The sequence below is a fragment of the Macaca mulatta genome, chromosome 1 (genome assembly GCF_049350105.2).
Source record: "Macaca mulatta isolate MMU2019108-1 chromosome 1, T2T-MMU8v2.0, whole genome shotgun sequence".
In the NCBI taxonomy this organism is placed as follows: domain Eukaryota; kingdom Metazoa; phylum Chordata; class Mammalia; order Primates; family Cercopithecidae; genus Macaca; species Macaca mulatta.
In genome coordinates this window covers 160,462,501-160,468,250 of record NC_133406.1, presented here as the reverse complement: position 1 = coordinate 160,468,250, position 5,750 = coordinate 160,462,501, and positions in this window count along the sequence as shown.

Here is a 5,750-nt window from a genome sequence, read left to right as displayed (position 1 = left end):
CAAGTATATGACTCATTAATTATTTAATATTGTTTCATTTGTTAAAATAGGCATTTGTTATTTGTTTCCCCAGTATACATTTCCTCTTCTTCAGGCAGCAGACCCTATTGCTTGGGAGTGAGAGGTAGGAAAGATATCACCCTTTTTCCACTTTTAGTCCATAGTTTTGTGAGTTACTCTACAGGAAACTTCCAGGGGAGGAGAACACTCCAGCCTGGCAGACAAGAGTGAAACTCCATCAAAAAAAAAGAAAGAAAGAGAGAGATAGAGAGAGAGAGAGAGGAAAAACGTCCATCACTTGTCAAGTAGAAGTAAAGCTATAACTATATAGCCCCTGCAGCTGCTGGCAGACAAAATGGAACCCTTAGAAGGCAGAGGAGGCAGAGCCAAAGGAAAGAAAGGATCCAGTCTGAGGGTGTCATTTCATGCCTTATCTGCAACTGCGCTGAAACCCCATCTTCCAAAGACCATTCAAGCTATTTAACCCAATAAATTCTCCTCCTCAGATGCATTTACATCTGCTTGAATGTTTTATATATCTTGCAATGTAGAGTTCTCAGAAATGGTTAGCATTTTCAATTAATGTTTAACTCACTTTTCAGACACCATTACCGGTGAGCCATTCCTTAAGGATTTTTCTTCCCTATCTTTCTTTCTGTCTCTCCTCTTCCTTCCTTTCTTTCTTTTTCTTTCTCTCTTTTTTTTCTTTCTCCTTCTTTGGTACATTCTTCCATTCATTTGTTTGCTACTTCATCCTATTTGTTTTCCATGTAATATTATGTCATTGTTTGAAGCACTGTGGAGGTTACAAAGACGTCTGAGACATCAATAATGACCAGCTTGTGATCTAGGGGATAAACATCTGTATTATCTCAGGCTACAAATATAAATAGGTCTAGGAGGAAAACACACACACACTCCAGGCAGAAGTAGTAAAGAAAACCAGACATAAAGTGGCACTGATATGGATTTTAAGAATTACATATGCTTTCAATGTACAAAATTGTGAGGAAGGGCATTTCAAGCAGAGAAAGCCATATGAAAAAAGTCATGTAGCAGGAAAAATGGAATCTATATGACGAAAACAAATATTTTACTTTGGCTGAAAATTTATGTCACGTTAAGAAGTCTGGATTTTATATGGTACATCCAGAATACGGCACAAGGTTTACTTTATTTTTTCCCTCTGGCAGCTTTCTATGAATCAAGCTTTAAGTGAAAACAACAACAACAAAAACAAAACAAAACACAACAACAACAAAACAAACCTGTCGACCGCTTAAAATTCTTTGGCCCTGGGAAAAATTTTGCTATGTGATTAGATTATCTTTCGTTTGTCCCACGAACAATAAAGTTTGAAAGTAAGAACTGGGAACATTGAGCCTTTGCAATACTGGTCATTTGACATCTCTGCCAGATGAATTTGCTTTAAACATTCAGAAACCTCTTAATTTGTAAACCATTTAAGGTTGACCCCACGGGAAACAAACTAGTATGTGATTTTTAAAAAGCAGTTAATTTGAATAGTATTATGAAAATCTTATTTTTCCTTTCCAAACACATAGAAAATGTAACTTATTCAGTATCCAGGACCCCACTTCACTAGGGAAAGAGATAAGTTCTGTGTAATGAAGGCATGTGCAAAGTGGGACAGAGGACCTTGTGGTCAGCAGTTTTTATTGTCTAAAAAATCACAGAAGCATCGACTCTCTGTGTGACATAGAACCTTAAATGTCACTTGATACTTATATTTGAATAGATTCAATAACTCTGCCTTCCAAAATAATTGACTCTAGCTACATGTTTAAAATTAAATTTATACTAATTAAAATACAAATTTTGCTCCTTAACCCCATTACATTTTAAAACCTCAATAACTGTGTTACTAGTGACTCAGGATTAGAAGCATCGATGTTTCCATTATAGAAGAAAGTTTTGTTTAATAGTGTTGTTCTATAACATTTCAACAAATGCTTTGAATCAATTCTTCTGTAACGTAGAATTCACCATCCGCTGAAGGAGTTGCCTCCTTTTAGGTACTGATTCTGTCTCTTTAACTGGAAAGAATACCTGTCTTGTTGATGCTTTTCACCCTCCAGTTCTAATTTGATTCATCAAGGACATATAAACTAAAACTATCTTCCTTTAGTACTTTATAAGACCAAATTTACGATAATTTTACAATATCCTTAGGTGTTTGACATCTTCTCTTTGCAACAATTCAAGTTTCTTTAGGCACCAAATGCAAAAGAGAAAGGATAAATAAGAAATTCCTATTAATTTCAGAATAAAAATCTAGTAGAAACCTAGTAATAATTATTATTATTTTAGCACAATAAATTGCATATGGTTGTCAATAAATCTTTTTAGACATGTGCCTTTTTAAAAATGGTAAGTTATAACTATAAAAGTAATAGGCTACAATAAATTGAAATAATGTTTACTGTTGTTTGTTAAATATAAAACATTGATATGCTGGCACAGATTTTGTTATAAATGCCTAGCATAATGACCACTATATAATAGACAAAACAAATGTTGAATGAATTGAATTAATATGGCAATAAAGTAATATAAATGGTTGAATGATTATCATTTTGTCTGCATTTAGCATGCCTGACAATCAAGACTTTAGAGTTTCTGCTTGTGCTTGGCAACTAGGGTATCAGGTCAGACTCAGAAATGGTGGAACATAGAAATTCTGTGTTCTTCAGCTGGCTGTTGGCTGCCACCACTCTTCAAAGACACCTGCCCTGGATTATGCTGAGGGTCACTGACCAGGCTTTTCAACAACGTTGTGAGGGATTCATTAATACCTGTATCACTGATGAAAATACTGTAGCAAAGAGAACAAGTAATTTGGGCTAGGTCACATAGCACGTTCTGGGAAATTCTGGATTGCTTAATAACCATGGACTCTAAGTACAGTGGTAACAGTAAAGAAATCCCTCGCTTCATGAATCCATGAGTACAGGATTATTGCAAGAAGTTGGCATCTCTGTTCCCAAAGGCTAAGTGGCAAAGTCACCAAATGAAACTTGTGCAATGGCAAAAAAATTAGATATGAATTTAAGAAAAATGTATGCCATCTTGATAATTCTGATAAGAATTATCAGAATCTTGATAATCTGATAATTCTGATAAGTTGTGAGCTTTACTTCCAGTTTGATATCAACTTTTAGCTTGTTTTAGAAAATATGTTTTCCTTGCTTGAAGGATAATGTGTAACTTTACAATTGTTGGAATTCTATAATTAATATGAGATGATTAGGAGACCCCATAATACTAGTGACTTAGGAATAACTTCTATTGGCATTAGGAAGTTGAAGTCCTATTTTTAGTTAAAATAAAATTGTGGGGGAGGAAATTCTATTTACTACTCTGTAGCTTAAAAGATGGAGGCTTTCTACTCGGGAGGCTGAGGCCGGAGAATGGCGTAAACCCAGGAGGCGGAGCTTGCAGTGAGCCGAGATCGCGCCACTGCACTCCAGCCTGGGTGACAGAGCCAGACTCCGTCTCAAAAAAAAAAAAAAAAAAAAAAAAAAAAAAAAAAAAAAAAAAAAAAAGATGGAGGCTTTAATGATTCTTCCAAAAAATGGTGAAATAAAATCTTGACTATTTATCTCACTGTAAAGAAAGGTCTGGTATTTCCTCCTCTTTTCTGGACATAAAAAATATAAAACCAAGGGGAAAAAAAAGGTAAGCACCAGAATGTATGCTCCATGAAGACAGGGTTTCTTTGTCTTACTTGTTCTTCAATATATCCCACAATCTTAGAAAAGCACCTGACACTTAGGTAATCAGTAAATATTAACATTTATTAAGTGAAGCAAAACAGACCTTAGAATTCAATATTCCAATTACAGTGTGAAGCACTCAATTAGCCCAAACCTTGAAGGAGTTTTCAAAGATAGTGATTTCACCAATTAGATTCAAAAAGAGTTAATGTTGCTAGTTAAGTATATCATCCTTATAAACTGCTATTTACTCATGATTCTTGGGCATACTTTGAATGACACTTTTATTTGCCCAAAAATGAATCTTAAAAAATTCCTGTTTGTTTCATAATGAGTAATTTTTTCCTTGGGTTAATTTTTAGATTTTTAAAAATTAACATAAAATGCTATAGGGCCTTTCACAACAAATAAGAACTAGTTAGAAACTATTGTGAAGGCCAGTCAAAAAAGAAAGCAATAATAAAGTTTATGCTATTATATTCAGTCAATTTTTATTCAATTATTGGATCTTGACTTATTTATCTAGAATTTTTTTTTCAGAAAACAAATGGCTGAAGGCAATATATATAATTTACAGCTGAATTTTCCACAAAATGTATGTAATATGTAATTTAGCCAATTAAGAGAATATTTATACTCATTATACTTTGTAAGTTTTTCTGCAACCATACAGAACATAGAGCTTTATTTTTGTTACTGTTATTTAATATTTGTACCACCTCTGATGAAATGCAGAATTGCTTTTGATATGTTGAGTATGGAAATGTGGGGTTTCCAGAGTGCATTCAGATTTGGAAGTAAATCTACTAATTTTACTACAGTTGGCATAATACAACAATGATTTATTGCATATGACAACAAAAACAAAATAACAAAAACAAAAATATACAGGTGAAAAGATATCAAACTAAAAAGTTTCTGCATATGAAATAAAACAATCAATAAAATAAAAAGGCAACCTATAAATGGAAGAAAATATTTGCAAACCATATATCTGATAAGGGGTTAATTTTCAAAATATTCAAGGAATTACTATGATTCATTAGAAAAAAATTTAAAATGAGCAAATAACTTATACGACATTTCTTTAAGTGTATTAAAAGGTTTTTAACATCATTAATTAACAGGGAAATTCAAATCAAAACTATAATGAGGTATCACCTTTGACCTGCTAAAGTGGCTGTTATCAGAAAGTCAGAAGATAACAAATGTTGTTCAGCGTATTAAGGTTCTCCAGAAAGACAGAAGCAATAGGATATATTAAATAAAGGTATCTAATAGGAGATTTATTAGGGGAATTGGCTCACATGATTAGGGAGGCTGAGAAGTTCCATGACAGGCTGTTTGTGAGTTGGAGACTCTGTGGCACTGATAACATGTCTCAGTCCAAATCCAAAAGCCTCAGAATCAGGCAAGACAAGGTATAATTCTCAATCTAGGGGGATGCTCATGTGAGTCCTGGAATCTCAAGGCCAGAGGGACTGGAGTTCTAATGTCCAAGGGGAGAAAGAGGAGAGTGCTGAAGGAAAGAGAGAGAGAGACAAAATCATTTTCTCCTTTTCTGTTCTATGCAGGACCCAACGAATTTGGATGGTGCCTGTTGACATTGAGGTTGGGTCTTCCCCACTCCGTTTACTGACTCACATGCCAATCTCCTATGAAAACACTCACAGACACACCTACATGTAATGCTTTATGAGTTCTCTAGCTATTTCTTTATCCAATCAACTTGACACCTTAAGTTAACCATCACAGAGAGAATGTGGAGAATAGTGAAGTCACTAAGGAAAATAGCATAGAGATTTCTCAAAAAATTAAGAATAGAATTATCATGTGATCTAGTGTATCAGTCCATACCCAAGACTGGGCAATTTACAAAAGAAAGAGGTTTAACTGGACTTACAGTTTCACATGGCTAGGAAGGCTTCACAATCAGAGCTGAAGGCAAGGAGGAGCAAGCCACATCTTACTTGCATGGCGACAGGCAGAATGAAAGCTTGTGCAGGGAAACTT